At 42.1% G+C, this 20,966-nt stretch overlaps 1 pseudogene; it reads right to left on the bottom strand.

Moving 5' to 3' along the window:
* Nucleotides 1–5,098: 5,098 nt before the first annotated feature.
* On the bottom strand, nucleotides 5,099–5,758 carry LOC114635798 (annotated as a pseudogene).
* Between the last annotated feature and the right edge of the window lie 15,208 nt (nucleotides 5,759–20,966).

Raw genomic sequence — 20,966 nt, 5'->3', positions numbered from 1 at the left:
TGGAAATACTTTTATTCCTGCCCATCGTGTTAAAGCTTGTCTCTAACTATATCAACAGGCTGGCAGCCAAAGTACATGACTTGAAACTGATGATGGGACCCCAGACAGAGTTATTAATTTAACAGGCTGGCAAGCCAAGGATGGGTAAGATTCTGCACAGAGCCTTACCAACCGAAGACAGAAGTGCATTGCTTTTGATAATGCATATTCCTTGACCGTAAAGAAGGCATTCTTGTCAGAACAACCTAAGACAGGCTCAGTCTTGTTAATGAAATAAAAAAGGGGGAGAGGTGGAGAGCCTTTGGGGCTGTTTGGCAAGAAGCTGATATGGGCCAAGGACAAGGAAATGGCCTGCTTGGCAGGAATATGACATTAGGCTAGAAGAAAGAAGTAATTTCAGGTAGGAATCTAAATCTTAGGCTACAACAAAGAGGTAATCTCAGGCAGGAATCTAAATAGTAGGCTAGAACAAGGAAGTAGGCTTCAGACATGAAAATGACCTTGGGCTAGGACAGGGAAGTAGGCTCAGATACTTTGGTCATCCTGATAAGCCTTTAGAAACAGTGATCACGGGAGTGTTCACATAATTGGGTTTAATGCCTTGCTTGTTCTTTGACTATTTGCATCTATTGTATTGCTAGACCCTCAACCTAGAACTGACCTTAATACATGTATGTAATCAAAATGATATAAAAGCATAAAGGAAGAAGGGGTATAGGATAGAAGGTTCCAGGAAGGGGAAATGGGGAAAGGGGATGACATCTGTACTGTAAATAAATAAAATATCCAAGAGAAAAAAAGAAAAAGAAAGAAAAGACATGAAAATGGATACAAATGGCCGGGCGGTGGTGGCGCACGCCTTTAATCCCAGCACTTGGGAGGCAGAGGCAGGCGGATTTCTGAGTTCGAGGCCAGCCTGGTCTACAGAGTGAGTTCCAGGACAGCCAGGACTACACAGAGAAACCCTGTCTCGGAAAAAACAAAAAAAAAAAAAAAAAAGAAAATGGATACAAAGTAATACATAAACTTATCACACATTAAGTATTTATGTTAATTATCAAATTATTATTTATATTATATTATTATAATATAATTGAAATAAAATAATCATATTGTTAAATATCAATATTTAAATATTATTTTTTATTAACTAATTTAAAAAATTAGATAAAATATTAAATAAAATAATCTTTCATGTCCCCAAATTATCATAACTTTGAATCAGTGATGTACTATTCTGAAGAATCTATTACATCTGTGATGTTATTAAAGGTTTTGGTGCCAATGTTTGTTAAGGTTGCTATGTCACCTTCATATTGGTAGCATCTAGTCTATGACACTGGACCTGCATCTTTTCTTACCTGGGCTGTAAATCAACTCTATTTGTGCCCAGAGTCTTCCAAAATCTCTCAAAAAGTTGAGCCTTCAGTGCTGGGGAGATGGTTTTGTTGGTAATGTCTTCTGTGCAAGCATGAAGACTTGAGTTCCATCTCTAGCACCCATGTAAAAGCCAACTATGGAGGTGGTGCACACTTGCAGTCCCAGAGCTGAGGAGGTGGAGATAGGCAGATCTCTGGGGCTTACTGGCCGGTACAGCTTAATCAGCAAGTCCTAGTGAGAGACCTTGTCTCAAAAAGCAAGATGAGTTGACCCTTAGGAACAAAACAAAGGTTGTCCTCTGTCTTTCTTAGTTGTGTGTGCATGCATGGCCATGGAGATACACACACACACACACACACACACACACACACACACACACACACATTTAGGGTTTCTCTGTGTACTGCTGGCTGTCCTGGCATTTGCTCTATACACCAGGCTGGCCTGGAATCCTGCCTCTGCCTCCTGTGCTGGGATTAAAGGCATGTGCTTATACTGGCTGGCCAGGCTTTTATTCTTCACTTTTTATTCCTGCTAGCAATTCTCAAAGTTTCTCTTTTTTTACCCTCTCCAGAAGAATAGACAATAACTTAGATTGGTTAAGTAATATCTATTTATCTGTTATAGTCTTGAAGATAGAGGATCTTCTTTCATTCAGGTGCTCCCCCTCCCTCTCCCCCCCTCTCTCTGTGTGTCTCTCTCTCGTTTTTATATGGAATCTTCCTGTGTAGCCCTGACTCTCCAAGAACTCATTATGTAGAACATGCTGGACTGGAACTCTCAGAGATCCACCTGCCTCTGTCTCCTGAGTGATGGGGTTAAAGGTGTGTGCCAGCACATCCTAGCTATTTTTTTTTTTTTTGAGACAGGCTCTCTTGGAGCCCAGGCTGGCCTTGGATTTGCTCTATGTCAGAGGATAACTTTGAACAGCTAATCCTCCTACCTCCACTTTATGAGTATTGGGAATACAGCCATGCCTCAGCATGCCCAATTTTGCAAATGTATTTTTGGAAGAGGCATGCACTACCACACCCAATTTTGCAAATGTATTTTTGGAAGGAATTTTTCTTTCTACTCAGAATCTATGTTGGAAAATGTGATGTAATTCGCAGTTACATTTATTTTCTCCATAAAAAAGTAATCTACAAGGAAGAATTGTTGTCCTTCCTTTCGGAGTCAACCTTTGCATCAGTATCCTTAAAGCTCAGAAATAAAGGAGGCGGGAGATGGTTGAGTCAGCGACGTGCTTGCTGCACAGGCGTGAGCACCTTGGTTGGCATCCCTAACGTGTGCATTAAAAGACAGAACAGAAGAAAAGGGAGGGGCACATCTGAAATCCTAGAGCTGCAGAGCATGGAGACAGAAAAAAGAGAGTCCTGGGTCCTAGTTCCGAAGCTCTAGGTCCACTGAGAGGTCCTGTCTCCAAAGATGGAGAGAAGTAGTTAGGGAAGACCTCTGTCATACATACACACGTACACACACACACACACACACCATGGAGAGAGAGACAGAGACAGAGATAGACAGACAGACAGAGAGATAGAGAGAGACAGGCATAGGGAGACAAACAGAAAAATAAGCTTTCTTTTTAGGGTAACAATTAATTTACATTAATAATTAATATTGGATATTAATATGTCACATCACCAGTGACATTTACCTACTGAAATTTTCTAGTTGATAGGTAGGGTGCTTACTTAGCACATATGAAGTCTTGTGTTTGGCCCTCAGCACCACATAGACACACAAATACTTAGAAAGCATTCGATTGGGGCTGGCTTACAGTTTCATAGGTTTCATCCATTATTGTCATGGTGGGGAGGCATTAACATCATGCAGGCAGGTATGGTGCTGGAGAAGTAGCTGAGAGTTCAACATCTGGAGATGTTGGCAGAGAGAGAGAAAGTGGGGGGTGGCTGGCTTGGGCTTTTGAAGCTCCAACAAGGCCACACCTCCTAATAATGTCACTCTAGTGACCAAGCATTGAAATATATGAGCCTATGGGAGCCATTCATATTCAAACTACCACAGGCAGCCAATGGTCTTAACTGCAGAACTCTCCTTTTAATTCACTGATGACATGTGTTAGTCAGTTTCCATGACTGAGAAAAGCAACTTAAAGCAGGAGATATTTATTTTATCTTCTGGCTTCAGGAATTTCAATTCATACTCTGCTAGCTTGGTTGCTTTCAGATCCATGGCAAGGCAGATGATGTCATGATGTTAGAGGAAAGTACTTACCATTTGTCAGCCAGGAAGCAGAAAGACAGACAGAAAGGGACCAGAGAGGAGACACACCTTTCAAAGACATACCTCCAGGGACCTGCTGCCTCTACCCAAAACCTTGACTCTCAGTAATGCCATCAAATTATGAACCCATCAGTGGCCTTATGTGCTAATAGGTCAGAGATCACATGATCCAATGATTGCTAACAATAGGATCTAATGCTAGGATCGAAGATCAGTGATCTCAAGGATAGGATGGTGAGCAAGCCTACATCACATGAAGCTTTTGGGAGATATTTGCATGTCCAAACCATAAAAAATAGTTTGTATTGGTGAATTCTCATACCCTTTGCATCCAGTCTTAGTTCCCACTTAAACTGAAGGAAGTTGTTTTTCAGTATATATTATTTTCCTAGAGGACTGGTTTAAGTATTAGAGGTTGTTGGTCAGACCTTCAAGGAAGCAAGTAAAAATATTTCTAAAAGTAAATACAATGACACTCGGAAGTATTACTAGTAAGTGTGTTCTGCCTAAGCCTTCACAGATGTTTGCCTTCATTGGTTGTAGCTATTTTGGGTTCAAGCTATCAGCAGGAAGCAGGAGTGTGATTCTTGACTCTCAATTTTAGCAGAAAATGTACACTGGAAGAAGCTTATGTACAGGGGAAATAGGATTAGAAAATACCAGCTGTCACAAAATAATCAACATGCTTAACTAAAGATATTTCACAACTTTAAAATATCCTGAAACTTTATTTTAATACTAGAATAAAAATTGCACTTTAAGCATCTTTTGTTGTTGTATTTTGAAGACGCAAAAGGCAGTCTTCAGGACCTGACATAAAGCTTGCGTGTCAGGTAGTGCACTTTTAACATTACTATGCCAAATAACTTGCCTACTAGCCAAGTTTTTAAAGAAGGAAAAGAACTACACCCCTCCTCCTTAGATTGCAGCAAATTCCACTTACTGCTAAGAACGCTGATTATCTTTAAACACACAGTGTATGTTTTCAATAGTTTATGTCACCTGATTTTGTATTCAAGGTAAGAATGTTTCATTTCAGTGTAAATAATTATGATAAAACTGGAGCATCAGTCCTTCAAAGGATTCAAGAAGAAGAATACCTGGGAGGCAATAAGAGGGGGTTACATGTAGTCAAACGACTGAAATACATTATACGCGTATATGAGAAGGTCGCAGAGAAACCCATTGTTTTATACAATTAATACATGCTAATAAAAATCACTAACGAATAAATAAATAAATACTCAATTCATTTATTTAAACATAATGCCCATGTTGAATTTGTTTAAACTTTAACAATTAATCATCTAAATGCAATGTGAGCATCGAATACTAAAGATTTCGTATGTGGTCATATTCGTAGTTCCAACTGGAAGAAAGAAACGTGTGAAAAAGATTACAGAACTCTAAGTTTGGTTACAAAAGATATTCTTTTTTTTTTTTTTTTAAAAGGGTTTTTTTTTTTTTTGACTGATCCACGGGAGGCCACAGCCAGGCCACTATGTACAGACTGAGGGAAGCTTATTTCTTGGTCTCTTCCTCCTTGGACAGAGTCTTGATGATCTCCTCCTTCTTGGCCTGCAGGCGCTCCTCCCTGCGCTTCCGTGCTTCCTTGGTCTTAGACCTGCGAGCCTCAGCCTGGTCAGCCAGTAGCTTCTTGCGGGCCTTATCTGCCTTCAGTTTGTGGGTATGTTCCATGAGAATCCGCTTGTTTTTGAATACATTGCCTTTTACCTTCAGGTACAGGCTGTGATACATATGGCGGTCAATCTTCTTAGATTCCCGGTATCTCCTGAGGAGCCGGCGTAGAATCCTCATTCTTCTCATCCAAGTGACCTTCTCGGGCATCCGAGCGTTGGCTGTACCCTTCCTCTTCCCTATGCCCATGTGCCTGCCCTTTCGGCGGGCCAAAGTGTTCTTCCGGCAGCGAGCCCGGGAATGGACAGTCACGGGCTTCCGGATGATCTTTGATCAGCTTCCTGATCTGCTGACGGGAGTTGGCATTGGCGATTTCATTGGTCTCATTGGGGTCCAACCAGACCTTCTTTTTACCACAGCGGAGGACACTAGAGGCAAGCCTCTTCTGTAGCCTGAGCATACTCATGGCTGCGGACGCAGCAGCGAAAGGAAAGAGCTACAAAAGATATTCTATAATAGATTTAAGTTAATTAGCTAATACAAAAGTCCCATGTGGCTTTTGAGTCCCTATGTCTTGTGAGTCTCTCTGTCTACCCACCTACCTATCTAACCATGCAGCAGTCATGTATCCAACATGGTGACATGTACCTTTCTCATATCAGCAATTCAGATTTGAGCTTATGTTTAAGCTACCCTAAGTGCCGTCTAATAGCCTATGACTGATATTTCATGTTTATATATAATATGTTATGAAGGGTTTTGAAAAAGATAGCACTGTTTCAGGGGAGTCAACATGCTCAGTTTCACTACTAAGATAACACATGGAAGATAGCGCAGTAGGTTAAATTATATGTTTAAAACACACATACCACATATTAATTAATTATTAATTAATGCCACAATTGTTGTTCTTGTTCTTTCTTTTTTTGTTGTTTTTTTTGTTTTTTTTGTTTTTGGTTTTTTTCGAGACAGGGTTTCTCTGTGTAGCCCTGGCTGTCTTGGAACTCACTCTGTAGACCAGGCTGGCCTCGAACTCAGAAATCCGCCTGCCTCTGCCTCCCAAGTGCTGGGATTAAAGGCGTGCACCACCACCGCCCGGCTGTTCTTTCTGATATAAGAATATGTCTAGGAATCAAGAGACTCATCTAGTAGAAAGACTATGAATCTTGGAGTTGGACATAATTAGATTATACTCCAGATCTGATCCACTTTCCCCTACACCTTGACATGTTCATGTTTGTGAGTTCCTGTTGATCCAACTTTGAAACAGAGAGAAGCTGGGCATGGTAGCACATATCTGCAACCCAAGCCCTCGAGACAGAGAGAGAGAAAAGGGAGACTTAGGAGGTTAAGGTTATCCTCAGTTACAGAGTTCAAATCCATCCCGGGCTAGATAAGATCCTGTCTAAAAGCTTTATAGAGAAGGGTCAGGCATGGTGGCACACACCTTTAATCCCAGCACTCTCTAGACAGAGGCAAGTGGATCTCTGAGAGTTCCAGGCCACCTAGAGCTACATAGTAAGACCCTGTCTCAAAAAACCTAAGCTAACCAAAAGCTAACAGAGGCTGGAGAAGTGGCTCAGTGGGTAAAGGGTTCCTTCTTCTGGGGTTTGATGCCTAGAACCCATCTGGAAAGAGAGAATGACTCTCTCGGCTGCCCTCTGACCTCTACATGCACACATACACACAAGATGTTTGAAAATATGACAAACAATAACAACAAAAACACTGACATGATGGCACATACCTTTAATTCTAGCACTTGGGAGGCAAAGACAGGAGGATCTCTGTAAGTTCTAGGCTAGCCTGGTCTACATAGTGAGTTCCAGGACAGCTAGGAATACACAGGGAGTCTTTGTCTCATAGAACTAACAAGTACCATGTCAAGAGTGTGTAATGCAACTCCATAAGAAGAACAACAATATCAACCAACCAGGACACTCTCCCCGTCCCCCCCACCCCCCGGGCTCCCAGGGACTAAACCACCAACCAAAGAATACATATGAAGGCTACCCATGGCTCTAGTTTCATAAGTAGCAGAGGATGGCCTTATCTGGTATCAATAGGAGGGGAGGCCCTTGGTCCTGTGAAGGTTCCATGCTCCAGTGTAGGAGAATGCTAGGGCAGTGTGGTGGGAGTGGGCAGGTGGGTGAGGGAAAACCCTCATAGTAGCGGGGGGAGAGGGAATGGGATAGGAGGTTTTCGGAGGGGAAACTGGAAAGGGAGATAACATTTGAAATGTAAATAGATAAAATAACCAATTTTTAAAAAGTACAAAATAAAAAAGAGTTTGTAATCCCAATACAGGTGAATCCTTGGGGATCACAGGTGAGCTTGGTACAGTCCAGGTTAGTAAGAGGTCCTGTCTCATAAAACAATGGATGGATCCTAAGGAATGATATCCACTATTGTCCTCTGGTCTCCACCATCAAGTACACACACACACACACACACACACACACACACACACACACACACTACTGTTTGGATAGAGGACTAAGGAGAGAAAGGAATCAAGACAAGTGAGAATGTCTCTGAGATTCTAGCTAGAACAGTTTAGTAGCCAAAACAACAACAACAATAACAACAACCCTTCTGAGTCAACTCAAGCCCTTCGGAAGGAATTTATTGTTAAGTCTCAGGGGCGAACCACAGAACTAACAGCCAGAAATTCAGCTGCAGTTAGAATACAGGAAACATTTCCTGTCATCTTGGAACATCTGTTCACTTATCTGTGTGAAGATAGGTTTCCTTGGCTTCCAACCCACATGGAATTCATGGCTGATCTCAACTCCCAACTCTGCATTTTTCAAGTTCAACTACACAGAGAGATTTTTTCTATCTAATTCCAGATTCCCCATGCAGCAAATCAAGCTGACCTAGCTGGAGCCAGGTGTCTCCAGTAGAGATGTTGCCAAGGATGCAAGGTTAAAGAACACAAACTTGGTTTCTAGGAAACGCTCCAAGGTAAAGGATGATCTGAAGAGAACAGGCTCTGGAGATAAAATCCCTGTATATGGCCCTGTGGTAACATCTCCTAAGAGGCAATGTCCAGGGGCTAAGCAGAAGGTTATCATGGGAACAGTGAACTAGGGCCTTCACCCTGCAAATACTCATCCTACATAGAAGGCGAATTTTGAGAGCATTAATAAGGAGTAAGAAGAAGTTACACATTATAAGATTTCTGTCATCCTCTGCTGTAGAGCCCAACATCTGCTCAAAGCATCAACAATATGAATGCTTCAGATCTCCAAAAATAGTCACTAACCGTTATGTGCTTCCTCCTTTTAAAGGCCAGTTGCCTGAAAAAAATTTTAAGTTTATGGAATGAGATGCTGTTGGTCATAACTCAGATTCGTTGTTTTTTGTTTGCTTGTTTTTTAACATTGATGGATGCACTATTTTATCATTGTAAATTTACCTCATAGTTCCTTTGTTTTGGGTAAAGCACAACTGCAGAGCAAATTAAAATTTTCTCATTGTCCTTGGTGGTGGTGGTGGGGACCCCTTAAATAAGGAACAGACGCATGGGATAGAGCAACTGGGTTCTCCCACCATTCTTCCCCTTAGAGAAAGGACTGAGGCCTCTAGTCTGGCCCTTTCCCAGGTCCTCACCGTTCAATCTATCTGCAGGCTCCAAGAGCAAATGTACATGAGGCCTGTTTTTCTACTTTTTCACTTTCTGGGTATCAAGGACTTTAATCTTTGCCCAAATATTCAACAACCTTCTTGCAGGATCTATACAGGCCTCTTTACTGATTTATTGAGACGGATTTATTGAGAACATCCTAGGATTGAAGTCAAGGAGTGACCACCAGTGGACTCCTTGAGATACAGGATGGAGCTGGAGTGGAGACCATCTTGCCCTTGGTACCACAAATATTATTGGTGGTGCCCTCAGAGAGGTAGCCTTCAAACTTCTGTGTACAGAAGAATTACTGGAAAGCCTTGTTTAAAGTTTGACTTGTCCAGGCTCTGATAGCAGAAATTCTCAAACAATAGACTCTGAAGTTGTAAGTCCAAACATTTAACAAACACTATCAGTACCACATGGTAGAGAAGAATTCTTCTGAAAATTTTATTTTCTTCTATTTGACTTAATAAAATCCAGTATTTATTCTTTCTCCTTTTCTCTTGTTTTTGTGGAGATATTTGTGAGAATATATATAGATCTCATGTGACTTGGAACAGACCACACCAGACCAAATGGTTCCAAGTGGGGTTTATTCAAGAGATAGGGCAAAGGTGAGGGTGGGGGAAAGAAGAGGAAGAAGAGAGGTCAGGGGTTCTGCCTATTTATATGGGTGGTGACGTAGTCTCTCCCAGATAAAGGTAGGAGGAGGCAAGGATTCTGGGAATGTATGGCAGTTGCCTTGGCAACGATGTAGGGAGTCGCCTAGATGTGATGTCACTGGGTTTGGAGCCTGATACCAACATACCTCCCTTTTTCTTATTATAAAGAGAAGAAAAGAAGGGGAAGGGGAGTCGTGGCACCGTGTTTCTTAAACTACTTCCTGTTGTATAGGGGCGTAGTCCGTTTTGGGATGTAGCTGGCTTTCACCATCAGTGTTCACTTGGTGTGTATCAGGTTCCTCTGTGGACAGTGGCTGGTAATCCTGTGATAGGAACTGATTAATAGTTTGGTTAGAAATAATAACACCAGGAGGATGACTAGAAAGGGTGTTACAAAAGGGAGTATCTACTACCATATGGGGTTTTCAAAAATCTCAGAACTGGAAGTCTCACGTTCCCTAAAAACAGCATTCTTCTTGGAGGAACAGGCACCACCTTCTTTAGCTGTCAGGACATCTAGCCCCCATCGGTTCTGAAGCACCACAGCTAGAATCCCATGGGTCTTGTTTGTAGAAAAGAGTGTCTTGTGGTGTTTGTAGAAGAAATAGTTGGTCCGTGATCCTAGCATATGTATCTGACAAGACCAGTATGGGCAGCCCTCATAATCATCTGGCCAGTTTCTACAATAATCTTCTATCTGGTCAAAGAGAAAGCATTATAGAGAACATAATATTTAGATGAGATAACAGATACAGGGATGACAGAAATTTGGATTGGTTCTTGGCATCCAGCTATGGAGCAGTTTTCTGATCCTGTTTGGAAAGACTGTTTGTAATCTGTGGGGGTTTCTTGAACTTCGAATCTCCAGATGTAAAGGCTGACCTGGATGGAAACAAGCAGCAGGGGGAGGACAAGAAACCCATGTCTAGTCCAGTGAGGTCGAGCTCGGCTGCAGGAGTGGAGTCTCATTTTCTGGGATTGAGGACAAGGTGGGTGATCTCGATGTCCTCTGGAGCTTAACAGAGCACGGTCCTGTTAGGGTCGACGTGTATGAAGGAGAGTAGATTTTAGATGGAGAAGTGAAAGGCTTAAGGTGAGATAAGTGTACCCAATGGGGGAGTACTTCAAGTTTAGCAGCTGTAGGGGTCACAAGGATTACCTTAAAAGGACCCTGCCATTTGGGAGAGAGAGGGGAGGGCCGATGGTCTGAAGAGGAGAGAAACACTTGGTCTCTGATGTTGACAGGCAGTGGACAGGAGACAGTGTGTGGTCGAGGTAGATGGTGGTCAGCAAATTTCCACAAGAGAGAACAGAGGTGGCAAAGTAATGGGGTGAGTAGATGATCTGGGAGGGGAGAGCATTTAGGTGAAAGACCAGGAGTTAGAACTGGACGTCCATACATGAGTTCAAAGGGTGAGATGAAGAAAGGCGGCTTGGAGAGCTCGTAGTCTGAAAAGAGCCAGAGGTAAGAGTTTTACCCAGTCAAGATGAAGTTCCTGTGACAGCTTGACAAGAGTGGTTTTTAAAGAGCAGTTAGTTCTTTCTACCTTACCTGAAGATTGAAGGTGGTAGGGAATATGAAAATGCCAGGGGATTTCTAGGGCCTTAGATAGAATTTGAGAAATCTAGGAAGTAAATTCAGGACCATTGTCTGACTGGGACACCAAATTGGGGGATGATCTCTCAGAGGAGGAGATCAGAGACTGTCTGAGCCATTTTGTTAGTTGTGGGAAAAGCCTCCACCCAGCCTGAGAAGGTGTCCACCAAGACCAGGAGGTACTTGGCACATTCGACAGCGGCCATATGGGTAAAGTCAAGATGCCAGTCAGTTCCAGGAAGGGAACCTCTAGCCTGGTGGGTGGGAAAAGGGGTGCTACAATACCTTGAGTTGGGATCTGACATCTGACAGATTTTCCAAGAACCAGTGATAGATTTTAACTTAAGTCCTCAGAAGTAGGCTGTAGGTGGGTCTTAACAAAATAAGACAACGCTTGGCTGTTAGGATGAAAGAGTTGAAGATAGGACAGCGTTTGACAAGTGTCAGGAGGTGTAGGTGAGGATGTGGGCTGCAGTGTAAGAATGTGTATTTATTTGTCTCAATACTGTAACAAAACAGCTCAAAAACCATTTAAGGAATGAAGGGATTATTTTGGCTTTACTGTTTATAGCAATACTGTCCATCATGGCGAAGGGGTTGGGGGGTGGGGGGAAGCATGACGGCAGGGGTAGGTACTGGATTGCATCTACAGTCAGGAAGAGCCAGAAAAGAGATAGAGTTGGGCTATAAACCTCAAAGCCTCTCCCCAGTGACTCACTTCCTCCCGCAAGGCTCCACCTCCTAAAAGTTCAATAACCTTTCAAAACAGCGCCACCAGCTGGAGACCAAGTGTTCAAACACATGAGCTCATGGAGGATATTTCCACATTCAAACACCTACAGTTTGTGTGTGTGTGTGTGTATGTATGTGTTCTTGTTTGATAATTTTTCCTATTGATTACCAGAAGTAGAGCCCCCTCTCCCCAATCACCATTACCACAAAAACCACAGTAAATATACGTTGGGTTGACATGTTAAATTTTTGTTATGGGATATCTTTGGAAAACTTAAATGTGTTACAGTGTGCTACGGCCAGCCCTGGCATTGTGTTTGTTGTAGATCCTGTTGAAGGTGCTGAAAGTGGAGAGGGTGGTATTCAGTGTCGTCCTCAAAAGGTCTCACAGTGGAAAGAGAAAGAAACTAAGTAGGGAACGCACTTCTGTACACATTTGGAGGTAGTATTTGAGGCATTCAGTGGTATGCCTTTGTGAAATGGCCTGACTCTGCCTAGTCACAGGCAGGAGCTAGTGACCTTTGGGTCACTTTCATGATGTTAGGAGAAGGGGCCATGCACCCATAAAATGCTATTTGATGATGAAGACAAGAAAATGTGCAGAGGAAATTGAAGTCTGGATGCAGTCATAGATTTAAAATTCCCTGAAGTTTAAAGGGGAATCAAAATCCGGTGTACTGGAAAGTCCCCAATGTTAAAAAAAAGTATTTTGGAAAAATCACAGGATTATGAAGGACAGAAACTTACATTGTCATTTGATAGGGAAGGGCATAGGCTTAGGAAATGTAGACGTGGGGATAAAATCTGATCTAGCTTATTTTTACTTCCTTAGTCTTGGAAGATGACCCCATGCTGCACTGAGAAGCTGGGTCCTACTCTCAGGGCTAACTGTGACCCTTCAGCCTGTACATACACATTGATGTATGTACATCAGAGAGACATGAAAACAACGAACTGATAAATCAAAAACTGAAAAATATAAGATACAAGGTTATATCTAAGAACAAGGTCAATAACTAAATACAAACTCAACTCACTTTTATAAATTGTTTGCATCCTGGGCTTAAACAGATTTTAAGGATCCCAATATAAATATCTGACTCATTAGATACATAAAATTGCTTGAGACAAAGCTTTTATTTTGTTCACTCTTGGGGTAGCTTTCATTTATTTAAACTCTTTTTTATAATATTTTCGGTAATTTCATACATGTATGCAATGTGCCTTGATCATACTCATCCTCTATTCCCCTGCATCACTTCCAGGATGTCCCCTCCCCTCACTTTCATGCCCTCTAGCTATTTGTTTTTTTTCTGTAACCTACTGAGTTCAGTTAGCAATGCATGATGGAACACTGACAGATCTTGTTAGCCTGATCTTGAACGAGTCTCATGCAGGTTGTCATAGCTGCAGTGAGTTCATGCCTGTACAGTACTCCTCCCATCCTCTTGCTCTTACATTCTTCCTGCCTCCTCTTATGTGATGTTCCCTGAGCCTTGGCACTAATACAAATGCCCTGTTTAGTGCAGAGCCTCAACAGTCACTTACCCTCTGCGCTTTGACAAGGTGTGAGTCGCCACATCAACTGCTGCCCACTGCAGAAAGATGATTCTCTGGCTAAGGCAGGCAGCAGGAAGGATCCATGGAGATTAACATAAATAATTCCATACAAATCCTGCATCTAGTAGTCCCTCCCTGGAGGCTTTGAGTAAGATACTCAATCTCTCTGTTTTTCTTTCCCACTTGAGGATAAATAGTACCACTATCTTATAGCATTGTTATGAGATTTAAATGAGATATAAGCAAAGCATGTGAACATTGTTAGCATAAATTCAGTGCTTAATAAATTAGTATTACATGACTTTGAGCCTTAAAACAAATATCTAGAGTCTATAGTAAGTAACAATATGTCTGTTGCATCACTGGGAAGAGGTCTGGTTAAGGGATCAGTGAAGGAGATGACTGTGATGGCTTTAGAGGCTTTACTTAGTTTGTCTTAGCAGTTACCAAGTAAAAAAACTTGAGCTGTTTGATTAACTGCCTCCTACATGGTTGGTTGAAAATGCTTGGTCCATAGGAAGTAGTACTGTTAGGCCTTGTTAGAGGAAGTGTGTCACTGTGGGAGTAAGCTTTGAGACCCTCATCCTAGCTGCCCAGAAGCCAGTCTTCTCCTGTCTGCCTTCGGAACAAGATGTAGAACCCACAGCTCCTCCAGCACAGTGCCTGTCGGAACACTGCCATGCTTTCTGCCTTGCTGATAATGGATTGAACCTCTGGAACTGTAAGCCAGCCCCAAATAAGAGTTGTCCTTTATAAAAGTTGTCTTGGTCATAGTGTCTCTTCACAGTAATTGAAGCCCTAACTAAGGCACTCACTCTATTAACCTAGCACTTTATCTAAACTTTATAAGAAGAGCGTGGTGTGTGTTCTCCATGGACATTTGCTCATGTAATAAGGGAATTGCTATTAACAACTCATAAATGAAACTGCATTTATATGAACCTATAAATGAAAAGGGGTTTGAACTCATAGCTTAGAATGTGAACTGTTGCCGTGTTCACTGGTTGACAAGATGGCTTAAGTATGAAATCACTATAGCCAACTGTATGGGGAAGCCAAGTATGGAACCTGATTGTGTTGATGCCAAAGCAGAACTCTGTTTTTGTCTAGTGAGAGACTTGGGCAACAGGTATTCATTGCTCATCCTTTTTCAGCACAAGAGAAATACAGGGAGTGAGCAGAGGTGAACTTGAGCAATAAAGAAACCACATCCCACAGTCTACCCTCATCAGAAAACCTCCATGTGATTCCAAACAGTAGAACACGGGAGGAGGAGGGTAGTTTCTTCTGCTATTGAGTAGCAGTTGCAGCATGTTGCTTCTGTAACAGTGAACAGAGACCAAAACCTCAGCTGAACATGAAGGTGAGGTATAGTTTCCATCAATTCCCAGTTCAAAGACCTCTGGAGTTTGGGAATCACCAACTCTGCTGTTAATTGGCTGTTGCTTCTTATTTTAAATTAATTGCCCATCTGTTGCTATAAAATAATTGAATTATATGACATCTCACCCCTTTCACATTTCCTATGTACTCCTGGAACGTTTCAACAAGACTCATGTGGCTTTGCTTTTCATAAAGACTCCCAAGGAAGGGATTTTATGACGTCCCTTGTTAGTGCTTCCATGGCTGTCAGCTCACATCTGCAGGAAATCTTTTCCTGCATCTCTTAGGAAACCCTTTCAAAATTGACGAGTAACTAAACCTTGCTCCAGCATGGGAAGGGAAGATAATGGAATCCGAGTCCGCTGATGCAAAAGCAAATGGAGCCTCAGATCACCACTTGACACGTGAGCTTCCAGAGGGCTGTGAAGCATTATCTGCAACTGAAGCCTAGCCTGAAAGGAGATGTGACCAGTCCCTGCCTTATTGTTTTAGGGAGACTGAAGAGGAACTGAGCCAGAGAACTACTGCAAAAACAAAGCAAAACTCACCTCATTTCTGAAAATTTTAGGAACTTGGAGATAGTCTCGGATGTAGAATTTATACCACAACTAAGGAAAATTCATGTCACCTGACCTCTTATTTTTTAAAGATTATATATCCTATCTCTTTGTGTATATTCATACACGCTTTTAAATACAACCTAAAAATTCTAACCTACTATTAAAAATAGAATGATTCATTAAAAAGTTAGATATAGAGTCAGAGTTAGGAGGGCTGGCTGATGGGAAATACCTATTTTAGAAATGGCTAGGGTGGTGGTCTGGTGACATCATATACCATGACTGTTATAGGAAAGGAAAATCCAGTGTGTTTCCAGATGAAAGATATGTAAGAAGGGAAGGGAAGAGAGAGAGAGAGAGAGAGAGAGAGAGAGAGAGAGAGAGAGAGAGACCAATTTAGAGGTCAGAAATTTGAGCTAGGGATCTTCACAAGGACGACAGGTAGGGAGTTTGAACAACATTAATCCAAGCAGGATTTGAGATGAAAAAGACAGGCAGGGTCCAGAGATCATCGGCACGGCACCAATCGAGGCCCGGAATGTGATTTTCTATGCTTGCGATAGCAGCAAAGACAGTACAGAGTCGATAGTACAAATGACAGAACGTGAAATCCAGATAAACAGTACAAGAAACCATGCAGTTCTTAGGGCATCTCGGGAGTCTGCGGCAGGTGTGAAGAGCTGACTAAGGATTGCAGAACGATGTTAGTCTCCAGCCACTAGGCTTTGTTTGAACTGTTGTAGAGTGGTTTCCTCTGGGACCGAAACATTTCATCTCCCAAAGAAGCTCCTGAGAACAGAGAGTAAAGACCTCAAAAGTGCTTCAAGAAGTCTCTAATACTGGCCAGAAACATGGAAGAATCAGAATTTCCTGAATTATAAAGTATTATAGTTAATACCATTGACTTGGTAGGATCTAGAATCATTGAGGAAGGAAGACTCTGGAGACATCTGTAAGGAATTATCAAATTAGATTAACCTGTGGGCATTCCTATAATTACATTAACTCAAGTGGGAAGGCCCACACTGAGTTTGGTCAGCATCTTCTGCACAGTCCACATCTAAAGATGTGTGAGGAGGGAAAAGCCTTTTGCCTGCCTGTTTTGGCATCTCCCTGATGAGATGTTCCCAAGGTCATCAATTCTGTTTCTATCATTGTGACGGCTGCCTCTGCTATTGACATCTGAACTCTACTTCCTTGGCCTTCCAATGTGGACTGGAGACCAGTGGCTCTTCAGAAATCCTTCAGGCCTTGGCATCCAGTCTCATGGACCAAGCAGCTACGTGTGCTCAGCTATTCTAGTGTGAAGAGAGCTACTGTTGAACTACTTACTCACCTGTGTCATGTAAGCCAATATGATAAGTCCTCCTCTACAATATATATTAATTCTATTGGTTCTGTTCATTGAGAGAACCCTGACAAAATAAATACACACAATAGTTAAAATTTCTACCTGCTTCTGACTCCTGAATAAAATCTATCAGCTCTGTTTCCCTTTACCTTAAAACCTTAAGTTTCTTGAATATTGCCAGACTAGTGGATAGGGAGACAGATTTGAGTGTCAACCATTATCAACACCCTTTGTTCTTCAGGCAAACAAAACCAAAACAAAACATAGTACTGTAGTTGAATATGCAATTTGGCAAGCTCTTGCTTAGTATCACTTGCTCTTCTGTATGAAGAACAGTGTTTAGATGCAGGAGTGGTGGTGCTCACCTTTAATCCCAGCACTGGGAAGGCACAGGCAGGTGGAGCTCTGAGGTCAAGGCCAACCTGGTCTACAGAGCAAGTTCCAGGACAGCTAAGGCTGTGTAGAGAAACTTTGTTTCAAATCAAAACAAAATAAACAAAACCCTAACAAACACATGAAAGACTAGCATTTAATTCTGAGGCTATAGAAGGGGGTTGGCCAACCCTCTCTGTGATGTTAGAAGACGGGGATGGGGGGGGGGGGAGGATCAGGAGACCTGCGGCAGGACACATGGTGTCTTACTATTTTTCCATTTCTGCAGCAATGTTTTTATTCATTTACTCAACAAATATTTATGGAATCCTTTCTGCTGCTTGTTGTCCAACAGAGGATACAATGGCACACAAGGCCCTGCAGGTGACTTGTTCTAAGAGGACATGCAGTTTGATGGGTTTATGCAGAAGTGATGATGACGTTACCCAGCGGCTAGAACAACACATGTGCCCCCTAGAACAAATGCCAGCCATTATGCTATACCAACAAGTGCAACTAAGTATCAGCCCTGGGATTTGAGAAATTCATTTATTTAGTTTTATACAGAAAGACTTGTTTCTCTATAAATATGGGTGCAGTCGTTTTTGTAAGGCTGGAGAAAACAAGGTTTTCAGTTAAAGATTAGCTGTGTATAACTACTCACACTGTGGGTGAGCCCACATTCCCTCTGCCCCTTTGACTGTGAAGCAGCAACCCTGCTGGTGAGCATCTCCTATCACAATGCCCTGTGCTTCACTGAGTTGGTCAAGATTCCGTTTTCACTGCCATGGATTGGTTCATGAATGGGGTTCCTGCTCTGGCCACTTACTCTTGAGAAAACATAGGCTGGTGGGCTTCTGAGACAGGTTTCTTTCTTCTTAAAAAGAGGCACAGGAAAATGGCTATAACGGTGTATAGCAGCCATCTTGTGACCAAGCCTGAAAACTAAGTCCACATGCAGAGGCTAGATACAAAGCAGGGAACTGGGGATTGCCTGTCCTTGATTGCTGAGTCACTGGCTGCAGCAGACGACTTATGTAAGATAATAAATATCTGTCATGTAAAGCAGTCTGGTCAAGCTTCCTGCAACCTGCCGTTAAAGGTCAACAACCTGGTACTTCGAGTAAAGTTCCTGTTAGTGTGACTCAATAATAAGTACATGGCTTAAGAAGGATATAGAGGCTTAAAATCTGTCACAGAATTATAAACAGGAGGACCAAGGATTATCATTCTTTACTTCATCTCCCTCCTGAGTGCTGGGATCAAAGGTGTGTGCCACCACTACCCAGCATGAATGAAAAAAAAAAATATGAGATAGACTATTGTAGCTTGGTTGCAACTCACTGGGTAGCTGAAGATGACCTTGAAATTCTTTTTAAAATGTATTATTAGCTTGTGTGTGTCTGTGTGTATGTGTAAGAGTATGTGTGAATGAGTGTGTGTGTGAATGTGTCTGTGTACTGAGTGTGAGAGTGTGTGTGATTTATGTGTGTGAGTGTGAGCCTGTGCGAGGGTGTGTGTATGTGTGTGTTTGTGTGTGTATGGGGGTATATATGGATAAATGTGAGGGTGAGTGTGAATGTGAGGGTGAGTGTGAATGTGAGTGTGAATGTGACGATGTGTGTGATTGTGAGGGTGTATGTGACTATGTGTGAAGGAGTATGTGTGTGTGTGTGTGTGTAAGTGCATGTGTCTTCATGCTCACAGAATCCAGTGTTGAGAGTCCTGCTCAACACTTTCACTCAACTCCCTGAAGACACTCACTGAACCTGAACTCTCTGTTTCTGCTGAGGTAGCTGAGCAGCCATCTCTTGGGATCTGCCTGTCTCTGCTCCTGACCCCAGTGCAGGAGTTGCAGGCACGCCTGACCTTTTACATGGTGCCTGGGGTTTGGACTTGGTTCCTTTGGCTTATGCGTTAAGCACTCCTCACCACTGAACCATCTTCCTGATCACCTTTGAGCTTCTGATCCTTGTGCTTCCATCTCCCAAACGGCGGGAACACAGATATGCAGCGCCATGCCTAGATTTATAAAGTTCCAGGAACTGAGCCCAGAACTTCATGAATGCTGGACGAGTATTCTATCAACTGAGCTGCATAGCCCAGCGAGTGAATGTTCCAAATGCACTGCAGTTAATAACTCAGAGAAGGGCTCTAGGTGAAGCTAGAAAGATGGCTGACATTTAATGAACACATTCTAGGTCCTGAGCACATGCTAAGTGCTTTACAAACAGGATCTTAATTGTTCTTTAAAAAACAAAACAAGACTCTATGGAGGCCAGAGATTTGGCTCAGGTATTCATACTGAGTTTGGTCTCAGGAAAAGAAAGAGCAAAACCCTATGAAATAAATATCATTTCTCCCCACCACCTCTACACACACACGCACACACACACGCACACGCACACGCACACGCACACGCACACACGATCACTTTACCAAGAAAGGTGACATTGCTGGGAATTTAAATAACTTTCTCAAATTTACAAACAGTAAAAAAAAACAAAATCAAAGACCCAGTCCCAGGTCTCTGAGACCCTGCCCTCATGCATGTGAGACTTATGATAGACAGCACATTTCAGCTATTGTCCAAGGCCATCTTTTGGTGGAAAGAGAGTTGGGCTCAGCAACTATGTGTTCAGGTTCCCTTGTAACTTATGCAAATAGCAAAGCTGGCTATACAATACAGGAGAGAGGGCCAACTCTGGCACTAATTTTAGGGCAAAGCACAGATGTCTTTGATGTTTCCATTGTCCATGAGAACACAGCCAGCGATCCGACAGCTGCTGGCAGGCCTCATCAAATATGCAGAAGAGCGGGGCAGCTTTATCTCAGCACCTAATTACAGCTGGCACAGGGAAATTTGTTTTGCAAAGGAGGAGATGTCAAATGGCATAGATGCAATGTATAACCAAATATAATTGATTGCCTCATTCGTTTTTTCTCAGGGCTGTTCAATTATGGAATATTTCTTTTTTAAATGAAAAGTGGTATTAAATGGTCACTCATGTAAACCTAGGTGACTTTGTTTTAGAAAATGTGGACATATCAACCACTTAACTGTTTATACCGTCAGTGTCTTTCCCCCCGCTTTTTTTTTCAAATGTGAAATATAGGTAGCACTCAATTCTTAAATTCTAAAAGCAAATGCTACTATATTATATTATAATATTCTTGTCTAGCTCATGTCTTTAAACCGATGTAAATGACAGGAAAGTATTATCATTACATATATTTTTACTACTGAAAGTTGTTTCATATTTATAATGACAGAGAAATGGCTCAGAATGTTGATGTAGGTGCTGCTTCAAAAGCCAGTCAACAGAGCTGGCTGAGGCACTGTTGTTTCAATATCTTGTAGCTTAGAGTGTTTTTGACAACGGCTGCCGGCACTAGGAGGTTGAAACAATATACGCATCTCTTCAAGAAAGGACTTGTCCAGATGTGGGTTGTCACTTCAGCTGTTTATAGCCACCCCAGCTGTATGCCCGACAAGGTCTGCCTCAGCTACAGTGAGCTACCTTCTGATGCCATACCTTTTACGTACCGTCACAGGCAATGACTGGCATGGAAAAACAAAACCCAGACATTTCAGTCTGATGTTGTCTAGTCTAAGAAACATCTTATTCTAGAATTCTCTGTTTCTTCTTCCTTGTACTGATTTCTGAACACTAAACATCTCACATCAACTTGGCATTTCTTAGCATCTGCTTCTAGAAAACCCAAACTTTGACACCCATAAAGCAATTCATTTTTAAAGCAGTTCTACCTTTGTGAAGGAATAACCCTTTATCTGTCTTTGAGGGTAGAATATATATGTGTATTACATATTTATAATTAATATATAAGG

The sequence above is a fragment of the Grammomys surdaster genome, unplaced genomic scaffold (genome assembly GCF_004785775.1).
Source record: "Grammomys surdaster isolate TR1022 unplaced genomic scaffold, NIH_TR_1.0 99, whole genome shotgun sequence".
NCBI lineage: Eukaryota > Metazoa > Chordata > Mammalia > Rodentia > Muridae > Grammomys > Grammomys surdaster.
The sequence above is the reverse complement of the archived record's forward strand: the minus strand, read 5'-3'. Positions and strand labels throughout refer to the sequence as shown.